We start from the raw sequence: 14,406 nt of genomic DNA on the forward strand, positions 1-14,406 counted from the left end.
CATCACACAACATAATATCTGAATATAAAGCACCGTAAGCACATTTAAATTCGCATTTCCTTGTCGTATCCTGAAAATCTGTTACCCACTCATGATATGTTTGTTCTGATTGTTTTTTGCAATTGAAGAATTGATATCTACCTGCTACCACATTCACTTGTTGGTCATAATAGTTAGTTAGGGACTGTACTACTTGGTTGTACGACAGTTCACTTAGAGTGGTGTTAGGATATAACTTCTGGATAAGTCTGAATACTGCACTTCCTACTGTTGCTAATAGCTATGGAAGTTTCACAGTACCTGGGATGTTGTGAGCAATGAGATGTGATTCCAACTGGGCTAACCACTCGAGCCATTCCTCTTCATGGTCACAAAACTGTCGAAAAGGTGGTATAGCAGCTGTAGTAGGCAGTGCTTGTTCTGTTGTGTGCGCAGGATGGAGATTTGTTGCATCTGGGACTTAAACATCTGCATTAGCTGTGTGGCATCTAATGCTTGCGGCTGCAGTGCCTGAGCAGGAGGCGGGAGGGGATTGGTGGGCATGTTGGAAGACACAAGTGCAACAGACAAAAATAATGACAAAAGCAAAGAAATTTTCTGCAACACCCACCTGAAAACACTGATTAGCAAAAACGACAAGAAACTATTAAAGGCAATATTCACCCCTGCAAAGTAAAGACAAGAGAGAATTAAGGTGCCAGTGCGAAAAGCACACAAATTTTTGTGGCTGTTGGCACGTAGTTCGTTTGAAGACTCGTCACCAGTTGTAGGATCTTGCCCATTCATCGCTTATAGGGTGCCTAAGGGATGGGGTATTCTCAGAATTCCATACAACAATCCAAGCAAATAACATTAGTAGTTTTATTTCTAGAAATCAGATTGACAATACTTAACTTTTTATTTACCACAAATGTCACAAGTGAGGGGCGACATGCAAACAGTATTATAATCTTCATTATAGACAACGTCCAAGTAAGCACTTGATATGGATCACTACTAACAGTTCTGCAAGTGCTGGTCTACAACCGTCCACTGATGTCTGTACACTGAACCGATCTGAGCGGCTGAGGCTGGCAGGAGCGGTTCTTATATTCATTTCTTGCAGATGTCGCTCCTGGTGCACTGCAGTCCTTGTCAGTGGGCTATTGGATGATGTTTCCCCACCTCCTTTTCTGGTCTTGTGTACTTCATCTTTGTTCTGGCGCTTGTGGTTACCTCAGAACAACTTCTACATCTGTCAATGACTCTCCATCCAAGATACCATAACATGCTGCGTCCTCCCTACCAAGAAATCCTCAATCCAGTCACAAATTTTGCTTGATGCCCCATATGATCATACTTTTGACAATAAGTGTAGATGTGCTACACTGCATCTACCTGACTGCCTTTATCCAAAGCTTTTGGTATATCATGTGAGAAAAGTGCAAGATCCATTTTGCATGATTGATGTGTTCGCAATCCATGGTGGTTGGCATGGAGGAGGTCATTCTGTTTGAAATACCACATTATTTTTGAGCTCTGAATATGTGCTAAGATTCTGGATGATAGTTTTGTGGATGACTTTTACTACTGTTCTTGTAAATCCAGCAAGTCCTGCTGCAAGGCACCATCCCATCATCCAAAGCAAAAGTGAGAGCCTCCTGTAGGCTGAATTGGCTGAAGTCCAGATCTGGTGCCACTGGAAATAGTGCATCCGCATTTTCATGCTGGGTGGTGGACCAGTACCAAATGTCACAAGAATAATTACTAAGGAAAAGTGCACATCTTTGCAATTGATGGTCATATCTGCCAGTTCGGAATGAGGGCTGAATGAAGAACCAAGACTTGTGGTCAGTGATCAGTAGAAACTTCATGCAATACAAGAAAACATGAAACTTTTTTAATTCCAAAAAGGATGGCCAGTGCTTTCTTTACCATCTGTGAATAATTACGTGTTGCTGTGGAAAGCGTCATTGAGGCGTGTGCGGTGGGTTGCTTGCTGCCATGTGAGATTTGATGTAGTGCTCAGTGCCATGTGGGCTCTGATGTGACAAGACCGCAACAAGGAGTGGACCGCAAACACTGTTTGAGGGACTGAAAAGCCTGTTGGCAATCTGCAGCCTAGACAAATTTGATGCCCTTAAGGCGAAGCCTTTTAAGGGCTTGAGACACGTGCACGGCCTGTAGAATGAACTTACCATAATATGAAATCTTGTCCAAAAAGGACTGCAGCACCTTCAGGTTCTTGAGCACTGGCAAGTTGGAAATGGCTGTTACATCCTGGGGTAAGGTCAGTCTCACTGGGGAAAATAAAACTACATTTTCCCAATTTGCTATGAAGGTCAATCTCCAGCAGGTGTTGGAAAACTGCCTGCAGATTTGACAGATGCTCTTCTCACCTTATTGCAGATGGCAATGGGAATGAGACAGGTGTGACAGAATTTAGGTATTCCAGATGGCTTAAGAAAAACGTGTGCCTCGAAATTTTCGGCCCGACCCAAGATATTCTTGAACAGGTACTCATATGACCATAGTAAAAGTCCAAATCTCAGAAGGGGGGCCAACTGAGACACTAAATGTACACTGCAAAACACAATTTAAGGATCACTTTTTCAAAACCCTGTAATTGTCTCCCATTGTGACACATATTTTTGAAATTAGGCTCAAATGTTCCTAAATCTCACCCTGTAATGGTGCGAAGGCATGGAGCCCTGCGAGGTCACTGTTGGGCTCAGTGACACTTCAGACAGCAATGTGTTGACACATGGGAAAGAAAGGTCACAGCTCAGAGATTCACATGATGTGTCATATGATGGGAAGGTCGTCACACCCCCCTCTTACACCGAGCGAGGTGGCGCAGTGGTTAGCACACTGGACTTGCATTCGGGAGGACGACGGTTCAATCCCGTCTCCGGCCATCCAGATTTAGGTTTTCCGTGATTTCCCTAAATCGCTTCAAGCAAATGCCCCTTTGAAAGGGCACGGCCGATTTCCTTCCCCATCCTTCCCTCATCCGAGCTTGTGCTCCGTCTCTAATGACCTCGTTGTCGACGGGACGTTAAACACTAATCTCCCCCCCCCCCCCCCCCTTTACCCCCCTCTTAACCACATTTCACCTTTCTTTTGACACCTCTGTGATTGATATCATAAACTCTGTAAAGACATTGTGGGGCTGCAAGCACCATCAGACTTAATCTGACCCATTTGAAGTGTAGCATGTTCACAATTTTTGCCCTGGTCTACAGGATAGAACTACTAGGGACCATTTACAACCATTTGACAAAACATAATCCAAAGCAAATTCAAACATAATCCAAAGCAGGAAAGGTTGTGTATGCTTTTTCAGACCTCCTGTTTTGCGCTTTTCTTTGGTATGATCACAGGGTGTGCAACATTGCAAGTGCATGGATAAAGTGGCAAAAGGTCCCTCTAAGACCCTACCCCCCTCCCTCCCCCAGTTCAGCAAGACACTAGTTGCAACCTGCACGTTTCTTTTGGGAACGTTAAAAATGTATCTGTACAGAGACTTTGAAATCCATGCAGCTATGTGGCATTCCACTGCTGCTCTAGCGCCCGAGGGCAGGCAACCCCTTGTACACCCTTTATATTCCATATGCCTAACAAGCAGGCACTAAAGCAGCAGTGGCTTATCACTTTGCTGAGTGAGTGTCGAAGCCTCTGATCAGTTACATTCAACAAAGATACATAGTTGTTGCCAACCTGGCGGATCATAGAGGAGCCTTCTGCCACTTTATTAACACATGTGTCAGAGTTGGAACCCCCCACCACAGGAGAGCACAAAACAGGAACGCTGAAAAAGCGTAAACATCCTTTACTGCTTTGGATCATGTTTAGATTTCATTGAATGGTTTTAAATGGTCCCTGTTGGTGCCACCCTGTACACCAGTGCAAAAGTTGCAGTCAGGCTGCACTCCATAGGTGTGTGATCATGTTCACTTGGGGTGCCAGACCACAGTGTCCGTAGAGAACGATTGAATCATCCAGGGAGTGTCAGTGGTGTCAAAAAGTTGGCAATAAAGTGATTATGTTGCTCTTCACAATGCAAAGTGTTGTTTTCAACCACAAAATGTGTGGGAATCAATGCCCCAGGGAAGGGGTGGTTTTGTGGATGCCCTTTATGTCACCTCTTGAGGGCTTTTTGTGTCAGTTCTGAGTAGCTGTGTATCAGAAATGTTTTCATGGCCACCCATAAGAGAACTGGGTGATTTCAGGGTTGGGTGTTGTGGTTCTGGCCTCCATCATATAGGAATCAAAAGATGATGTGAAATGTGGGTAAGAGGGAGTGCAATGACCTTACCATCATGTGACACATCCATGATGCCTCTGGGCAGAATTGTAGTGAAATTTTGTGTCAGTGTGTTATCATTGACCCACCTTGCACCTCACATGAACTTGTGAGCTGTGGTCTTTTTTCACGTGTGTTGACACCTTGCTGTTCAAGGATACCTGAGCTTGAAGATGACATTCCAATTAACCACTGTTTTGCATTGTTACAGAGGGATATTGTAGGCATATTTGAGCGAAATTTCAAACTTATGTGCTTCAATGGAAGATAGTCACAGGGTTTCAGAAAAAAATGTTGAATGTTCCGCTTTCAGTGTAAGTTGCCATGCCACATTCTTACAAATACACTGTTTATAATAAGACAGATTGACAATATGCCCTTTACAGCCAGGGCAGCTCAAGAGCCAATATGTATCTAAGTTGATTAGGCTGACCAATGCTGCACATCCACTAGTGATGAGCAGAATACGCTGGGGCAATGGTTATAGGAAGTTGGGGACAGCACCTAGGCTACGGAAAACAGTGGGGTTATCCAATGACTGCCCTGCAACTCGTTGACTGTCATAAACTGTTGCCAACTGTCCTATTTTGTGGCAGGCTCCACACACGGCCTCTGTGTGTGGGCAAACCTGTTGAACATGTACTAAACCGAGCGAGGTGGCGCAGTGGTTAAACACTGGACTCGCATTCGGGAGGACGACGGTTCAATCCCGCGTCCAACCATCCTGATTTAGGTTTTCTGTGATTTCCGTAAATCGCTCCAGGCAAATGCCGGGATGGTTCCTTTCAAAGGGCACGGCCGACTTCCTTCCCCATCCTTCCGTAATCCGATGAGACCGATGACCTCGCTGTCTGGTCTCCTTCCCCAAAACAACCCAACCCAACCCAACATTTACTAAATGACATTTGGGCCAGACTGCTGGGATGCACATTGATGATCACATCCATAATCATTGAATCTGCATACAATGTAGCTCACTGGGGACACTCAAAACAACACTTGCACAAGAGGTCTTAAAGGTTGATGAACCGTGCCATGTAAGACTGCCTTGGCCAGTTGTAGTACTTCTTGATGCAATAATTTACCAACAGCTGTATGATTTGTAGAAGTTTATTTTATTTTATGAACTTCTATGTGCTACCAGTTTCGGCATTACATTGATGCCATCTTCACGCCCCACGCGTCATAGTCGTAAAATCGTTATACATGGAAGGAGCCATATAACTGGATCCGTGAATCAATCGTCCTGCAACAGCTCTTGGTGGCCAGGTGACACAGACTGAGGTGGTTTGCATATGGCTCCTTCCGTGTATAGCGATTTTACGACTATGATGAGTGGGACCTGAAGATTGCATCACTGTAATGCCAAAACTGGTAGCACATAGACGTTCATAAAATAAAATAAACTTCTACAAATCATATGGCTGTTGGTAAATTATTGCATCAAGAAGTTCATACCAGCCGTCGTCCCATGATCCATAATGGATCAAAGAAGATTAAAGTTGTAGTACTGGTTGAACTGTAACTGTGTTGCCACCAGATGGGTGTGATGACACAAAATTTTTCGTGAGCAACTGATGAAGTTCATCACAGGTAAGTTTTTCAGGGTTGGTAGAGGGCTTCAAATTATGAATGAATGATTTCATATAAACATGCACTCAGCAGCAAGAATTGGCACAAGATAATCCTCCCACCTTTCTGTAGTCTCATGAAAATCGACAGACATCAGCATCAATAGGGAAGAAAGCTTCTCTGCCAATGCCTAGCCGACTATCAGTGTGACACAAGTAAGGAACAATGCTGCAGTATGTTTGAACAGTTCCTTCATTTGCTACTGTTGCAGCTTTCGTTGTTGCTCCTGGAGGCACTATTGCTCCTTCCAGCTTTGCAAAAATGCCGGGTTCCATGGTGGCCACAATTTAACACTAGGAGAAAAACAATGAAGAGCATTACACATGTGTGAATGTCGAATGTCACCACTTTAGTATCAGCACAAGTATGATAATCCTGTGGAACCATCACTGAGGCCACAACTGTAACAACAGCATGAATGTAACTGTGCTAGGTGATGGTGGCTTCACTGCAGGGCAAGGAGCTGAACCCTGGAAGAGGGAATGAATCTAGATGTGCCAGTTAACCTACGGGGCAGCACGAAGGAAAACACAACATGCGACCAGTGCGAGCAACTGAGCACAGAGCACACAGAACAGAGCACTATGCAAGGCTAAGGGAAGGACCACAGGTGTCGAAATCAGCAATAGAACTGCCAGTCCAGGTCTATTGGCTGTGGCAGGAAAATACCTGGGTCAGTGGCTCTGCCCATGCCACACTTCGCACATGTCTTCTATGGCAGCATTCTGCACTATTCTCCTATTATACCCATGTCAGCTCCTCTGCCTCCATCTTGATTTCCACTGGCAGTGAGACAAAAGCTTAAGAACTCATACCTACAGGCTCAACCTTCTTTCCCTAGTATTTTTTGTGCATTAATATCTTTCTTTGTTATTGTTACTTGTTATCCTGACCAAGCGAGGTGGCGCAGTGGTTAGCACACTGGACTCGCATTCGGGAGGACGACGGTTCAATCCCGTCTCCAGCCATCCTGATTTAGGTTTTCCGTGATTTCCCTAAATCGTTTCAGGCAAATGCTGGGATGGTTCCTTTGAAAGGGCACGGGCGATTTCCTTCCCCATCCTTCCCTAACCCGAGCTTGCGCTCCGTCTCTAATGACCTCGTTGTCGATGGGAAGTTAAACACTAACCTCCTCCTCCTCCTCCTCCTCCTGTTATCCTGTTATCCTGTTTTACTTTAATGCTTATACTCTACTGAATTCCTTTGTTAATATGTTTCTCTCAAATTTGCCCACCAACACCCCCACCACCACCACCACCACCACCACCACTTCTACCTCTACATCTATTACTGTTACCTCCTACTACGTAATCTCACCTGTATGTTTGATGTCTCCATGTCCAACTTCATGTTTGAACTATTAAGTAATTGTTACCAAAAGGCTAATTGTGAACTCTAAAATTACTGCATATTACTTTATTGTTTGAAGACATTCAGTTGTAAGAGTCTTCATGTTTCCCATGATGCTTTTTGTTGGATAAGTAATGTATCCACTGAACAAAGAGTTCCTATTAAATAAAAATACAAATTTTGTAACTTATTCTTTGAATTTTTATCAGCTTCATTCAAATTTTCTCAGCTAGTAATTAAATATGCTATTAAAAACTTATAAATATTGTCCCAGGAGGAATGGTCAATATTCAGGCATTTTAGAGCACGACAATGATTCAAAGCAAAAAAGGCTAGTAAACATGAGCTCTAAAATGAATACCTAAGAACCATGAACATTTCATCTTTGATACTGTGAAACAAATCTCTTCTTCATCTACATCTACATACATACTCCCCAAACCACCGTGTGATGTACCACTATTAGCCTTTGCTCTCCTGTTCTGCTCGCAAATGGATTGACAGAAAAATGAATGTCTACATACCTGTGTACAAGCCGTAATTTCTCCTGTCTTATCTTATCTGCGTGGTCCATTACGTGAAATGTACTGTACATTGGCAGCAGTAGAATTGTCCTGCAGTAAGCCTCAAATGCTGGGTTTCTAAATTTTCACAATTGTCCTTCTGAAAAGAACTTCATCTTCCCTCCAGGGGTTCCCATTTGAGTTCACAAAGCATCTCTAATACTTGAGTGCTGATTGAACCTACCAGTTACAAATGCCTTTGAATTGCTTCAATGTCTTCCTTAAATCTGACCTGGTGGGATCCCAAGCACTCAAACAGTACTCATGAATGGGTTGCACTTGTGTTCTATATGCTATCTCCTTTATAGATAAATGTAAATTATTGCAGATGAATAGGAAAAAGAATCCTGTAATGTTTGAATACTCCATTAATAGTGTAGTGCTTGACACAGTCACGTCGATTAAATATTTGGGCGTAACACTGCAGAGCGATATGAAGTGGGACAAGCATGTAATGGCAGTTGTGGGGAAGGCGGATAGTTGTCTTCAGTTCATTGGTAGAATTTTGGGACGATGTGGTTCATCTGTAAAGGAGACCACTTATAAAACACTAATACGACCTATTCTTGAGTACTGCTCGAGCATTTGGGATCCCTATCAGGTTGGATTGAGGGAGGACACAAAAGCAATTCAGAGGCGGGCTGCTAGATTTGTTACTGGTAGGTTTTATCATCATGCGAGTGTTAAGGAAATGCTTCAGAAACTCGGGTGGGAGCCTCGAGAGTAAAGGAGGCGTTCTTTTCGTGAATCGCTACTGAGGAAATTTAGAGAACAAGCATTTGAGGCTGACTGCAGTACAGTTATACTGCTGCTAACTTACATTTCACGGAAAGACCACAAAGATAAGATAAGAGAGATTAGGGCTCGTACAGAGGCATATAGGCAGTCATTTTTCCCTCGTTCTGTTTGGGAGTGGAACAGGGAGAGAAGATGTTAGTTGTGGTACGAGGTACCCTCCGCCACACACCTTATGGTGGATTGCGGAGTATGTATGTAGATGTAGATGTAGATGAGCCACACTTTCAACCATTCACCTTCCCTGCCACCGTCCTTACATGCTCGTTCCATTTCATATCCCTTTGCAACATTACGGTTAGATATTTAATCAACGTGACTGTGTCAAGCAGCACACTACTAACATTGTATTCTAACATTATGGGATAGTTTTTCCTACTCATTTGATTTATTTACAGTTTTCTACATTTAGAGCAAGCTGCCAGTCATCACACCAACTACAAATTTTCTCTCTGTCATCTTGTATCCCCCTACAATCACTCCATGATGATACCTTCCTGTACACCACAGCATCATCAGCAAACAACTACAGACTGCTGCTCACACTATCAGTCAGATCATTCATGTACACAGAAAATAAGAGTGGTCCTATTACATTTCCCTTGGCCACACCTGATGATACTCTTATCTCTGATGAACACTCGCCATCAAGGACAATGTACTGGGTTCTATTACTTAAGAACTCTTCAAGCCACTCATCCATCTCGGAACCTATTCTGCTTGCTTGTACCTTCGTTAACAGTCTGCAGCAGGGCACCTTGTGATACACTTTCCAGAAATCTAGGGATATGGAATCTGCGTGTTGGTTTCATCCACAGTTAAGAGGTCATTGTGCGAGGAGAGGGCAAGCTGAGTTTCCCATGAGTAATACTTCCTAAATCCATGCTGATTTGTGGACAGAAGTTTTTCTGTCTCAAAGAAATTTATGATGTTCAAAATCAGAATATGTTCAAGAAATCTGCAGCAAACTGATGTTAAGGATGTTGGTCTGTAATCATATGAGTCTGTTCTTTTACCCTTCTTATACATATCTTCTGCTGCAAGCTATTTTCTTCCCATATTTTGGTAGGAGGTAGTATTGATGAAAACAAGAAAAAAATTGTCTGGTTAAACATGGGCTCTAAAATCCATACCTTAAGAGCTACTTGTTCAGTAGAAGAAATGTGTTCACAGTAGCAAAGATGAACAAGTGCTCATAGCTCTTAAGGAATGTGCTTTAGGGCCCATGTTGACGGGACTGTTTTGACCACACTACTACCTCTGAAAATATAGAAAGCAAAGAGCTTGCAGTAGAAGAAATTTGTTTCAGAATATCAAAGATGAAGAAGTGCTCATAGCTCTTACGGTATGCGTAGTATAACCTGTGTTTACTAGACTTTTTTTCCTCAAATGATCATTCTTGTCATATCTGCAAATATTAACCATTCCCCTGGACACCGTGTATGTGCACATATTTTCAACCCATGATCTATATTCAGACTATTTCTGTTCCATACAGTTAACTAATAAGGCTTGTTACTTATGTTTGATCTCTGTGCATGTGATAAATGTGTCCTAATGTTGTCACAAATTGAGTGCATGATTCATACAGCAATCATGATTGTCTATAATCAGGCAATGCATTGAATTGGTTGCATTGCAGCTATTCAACAAAGCATATTTTGTCAAATGCTTTATTCTGATAACTTTTAAACATTTTTTATTTATTTCTACTACTTTACAAGATACTTAAGCTTGATTTTTTTGTTTTAGGTTTGCCACTGTTCTTCTATGGCTGTATATGAGGAGACCAATTGTCCAAAGATCAAGCGACAAGTTTAGTTGTAATGTTGTGATTTCAGTGTAAAACATTAAAAGAAATTTAAAAGTTACCTTCAAAGTCACATATATAGGAGCCTTTTTTGTTAGTATTATAGTAATTGAAAGGTTTTTATTTATGGCTATTGTTTAGAATTTTAAGTGCAGAAATGGAAGACTGGTATGTATTGCCAGTATTTTTGTGCTCGTACCCTAAGCTACTGGTGTTAATGTAAACAGTTGACTGGTAGAGAAATGCAGCATTTTACAAATGTGCTCTTGTACAAGAAACTGTTGAAGAAAACTAAATGCAACTTTTAAGAAGCGACAAGAAATACATTTTGCCCTAGTAAGGTTATATATGATCACTTAATGTGTAATATTAGCACTTCCAGTTTATCTGAGTTCACGAACAATTCTCTGCTATAAAAAGTTCATTTTATTCTTACTTACCACCTTATGTTTCACGTGGGTGCCATGCACTCTGATACAGATTGTTTGCTCTATGTGAAGTCTCTGTCATTGCACAGCTGGTATTAGAACACCTTTGGTAATCTTTTGACAGTTGTACTGCCCGGGTCAGTGTCTCTGAATTGAATCTTGTGAGAGGGTAAATGGTGAGGGATGGATAGAGGCACAAAGGCACATTGGAATGAATAAAAGCAAAAGCTTGTATCATCATCACTATAACATTCACAAGAAGAATTTTTCCTTTTGTATCTTTCTGCAACACCATTTCAGCTAACTGTTCATCCACACATTCTGATTTCATCAGTTGTATGTTTTCATCCCACTACAGGGTGTAGGAGCACTTGTAAGAAGAAGGTGGAAACCTTTCATAAATTGATAGATTGGATCCTTCCAACATGTCTGTCATCAATTAAACATGGACAAAGTGAAACTAATGTTGGCTTGTCAGTTACCTTGTCAGTAACAGAGTCATCTTGCCCACACTTCTGAAACCAGCTTTATCCTCAGAATCTGATGAGCCACAAAAGAGAACACACAATGGTTGTCCTTTTACTGCCAAGTGCTTGACCAGGTTGCACAATTTTTCATAGCCTTCTAGTCTAATGTGTAACAATGAACTAGCAAAATTTCTCAGCGTGAAGATCAGGTGACTGTCTTAATGTCATTGTCACTGTCTAAGCTGTTATAGTGAGCACGTAGTCTAACCCTTTCTTATAGAATTGTGAAAGATTGCAGCAATTTGTTCAAATGTAGATTCACATGAATATTATATTGTGTCATGTTCAGAGAGCAAGCTAAAAACCTTTTCCTCCCTTTTAACATTGTAAGCTGTTGATAGATATCTCCTTACATCTTGGTGCGAAAGTAGTACCTCTAGTTTCCAACAGATAGCAGAAAAATGTGGTCTTATGTAGCACTCTACAGCTAGCAGAGCTCAGGTTACCATCATTCTTTATGTTACCCTGTAGAGTGAGTATTGACTTATCTCCTGGCATTAAGGATTAAATAATACAGGGTGTTTCAAAATTTTTTATTCGATTTCACAAGACTGTCTTGTATGTGAATGAAGATACGAATTTATACTCGTGTATTAGATTATGCCGTTTTTGTTTTCAGAAGAACCCTCTGATTTTAAAAGGGGATATCTTTTACATGCATACAACTTTGATGTACTTTTTACAACTATACTTAAGATCAAAGGTTTCATTTACCTTCAACAAATGTTCAGTGTGGCTTCCACTGGACACATGACAAACAACCAGATGATAGTCAAAGTCATCTCACACTTTTACAAGCATTCACTACTGTTGCTATGTCCTGTCACAGTTCACCAAAAGTTGTTGGAAGGGGAGGCACATAGACAGAGTTCCATAGTTTAAAAAATAAAAATAAAATAAACTCACTAGTTATACTCAGCAAGCCTGGAGACCAATGGTGCAATGTACACCCCATGCGGTAGAGGCACTGTCATACTAGTCATGAAAATGCTGCTGCACAGGTGTAATAGAAATGCACCTGTTGAAAAAGAGAATGCAAAATGCCCTTTTGTCACCACATTATTACCATTTTGACTTGACGCACCTTGGGTAATGTCCAACCAAGCAAACAAGCTAGCTGCAGCAGCTAGACCACTACCAACAGCTGCATAAACTGACAGCTTACAGCTGGAGCCAAGATAAATTTGATACTTAAATTAAAATTTACTTGAGTTTATATCTTCGTTCATGTAGAATATATAATCTTGTGAAATTGGATGAATCTTATGGAAACATGCTGTATATTGACTATAGAACAATATTATTTATGTTGTGGTCGTCAGGAGTCAGAAAGCCATTAACAATAATTGTTTTTAAATCTTTCAGTTCTAATGTTTCAGTCAATGGGTGAAACTGTACAACAAGAAAGGTGGAAAAACTTTGGAAGCCTGAATGAAAGTTCCCTTCATCCACCACATATTTAATTCATACTAAAGAAGAAAAAAATTAAGTTTTCTTTTGAAACTTTTTGGAATTTTTAACATCTTGAAGAATTTAAAGTCTGGTTCGTCATCAAAGCAGTGTCTGTTTTTCTTCTCTAAGTATCAAAAATGTAGATTCAATTTCATGTTGTACTTAAGCATATACAAAACTGCCTTCATAGTTTCCAAGCAAAACTTATGAGGTAGGGGTTCCATTTTTGTCAGTTCCATTATTTTGTAAGTACTGGTGATGTAATGCTTTTATGTGAAATGTTCTTCTCTCATTTGGTGTACCAACTGCTTTGTTTAATTTGCCTCAGTTTGCATTCAGGATAAGTGATTCTCCTTTAATGCTGCTCTCACTTGATCACCATGTTGTGTAAATCTGTAACTGTTCATTTTGATGATTTGGATTAGATTCTACTTTTCACTCAATTTAGTAGTCATGTCACATACTACTATTCTTTTTTCCCATTCTTATAGGACATTATTGCTTTCGGCTCTATTTGGTATGTGAGGACCACATCATATATTGATGAGACACAGTGTTAATAATCTTTCTTCTGTCTATTGTACACTTATTATCACTTTGTTCCTATATGCTGCAAGTGTTCCACTGCTTTAATCTGCCCAGTCTCTTCTTACATGCCTGCTTCCACTGATAATCTTTCTGCCTCCTCTTTCTGTACATGTTGTGGAAGCCAGAAGTGTGTATGTGTACACTCCTTATCAGATGTGCTTTGGCTTAGGAAGATGATTCACCAGTATATTTCCTTCTGATGTTATTTTGACTGAGTTTTATAATGGTGCTGCTTCTAAAAATCTCAGAACTTTTTGCTTCAGACATTAGTCATTGCAAGATGATACTTGATAAATGATCACTGGTGTTACTGTGTGACATGTCAAGTTTACTTTCTGTAGCTGCCAACAAACATAATGTGATAAAATTGTCCCTAAGACCGTAAACGTATCGAATCTGTACATAGCACCTGTGCAATGTGAGTGTATAATTTGTCATGTGATAAACATTATTTTTACCAATGATGTCTTATGAAGACAATGTGTGTGACAGCTCTTCAAATGCCTAAAAAGTGACAGAAACTTTCAGTTCTGTATTTTCTGCATAGTAATAATGATAAAACTAAACTGATAACATGTTATATTATTTATTGTATAATTAGTTAGTTCTTATAATAGGTATTTCCTTTTTTTCTTCATCTACAAAAAAGTATTATAATGTGCACCAAAAGAAAGCAATAGAAAGTGTGTGTGTGTGTGAGAGAGAGAGAGAGAGAGAGAGAGAAAATTTTTAATCAGTGAATCTGGAAAACTTGTTCCGAACTGTTTATGATGTGAAATAAACTGTAAATAATTATTATGAAACAGTGTGATGAACAATGGACATATTTTATACCTTTGATGAGTTATTAATTACTCACGAGGACTTGGAATGTTCAGCTATGTTAGTTTATAATAGTAAAACTACTGAAGAAATAACCATTTGTCAGAAAGAATGCTAACAAGGAAGAAAATTGTTTGTGTGGGAGTTATAGAGG

General features: G+C 40.6%; 1 protein-coding gene across 2 annotated transcripts in view; it reads left to right on the forward strand.

The window, feature by feature from the left end:
* The window catches only part of LOC124556729 (5'-AMP-activated protein kinase catalytic subunit alpha-2), a 156,317-nt gene extending 142,427 nt beyond the window's left edge, over positions 1 to 13,890 (forward strand). For both annotated transcript variants that reach the window (XM_047130727.1, XM_047130728.1), the window contains one exon: positions 10,378 to 13,890. The gene's annotated coding sequence lies outside the window, so the exon portion shown is untranslated. The remainder of the gene's footprint in view (positions 1 to 10,377) is intronic.
* The last annotated feature ends 516 nt before the right edge of the window (positions 13,891 to 14,406 follow it).

Source organism: Schistocerca americana, chromosome X (genome assembly GCF_021461395.2).
Source record: "Schistocerca americana isolate TAMUIC-IGC-003095 chromosome X, iqSchAmer2.1, whole genome shotgun sequence".
NCBI classification, from domain to species: domain Eukaryota; kingdom Metazoa; phylum Arthropoda; class Insecta; order Orthoptera; family Acrididae; genus Schistocerca; species Schistocerca americana.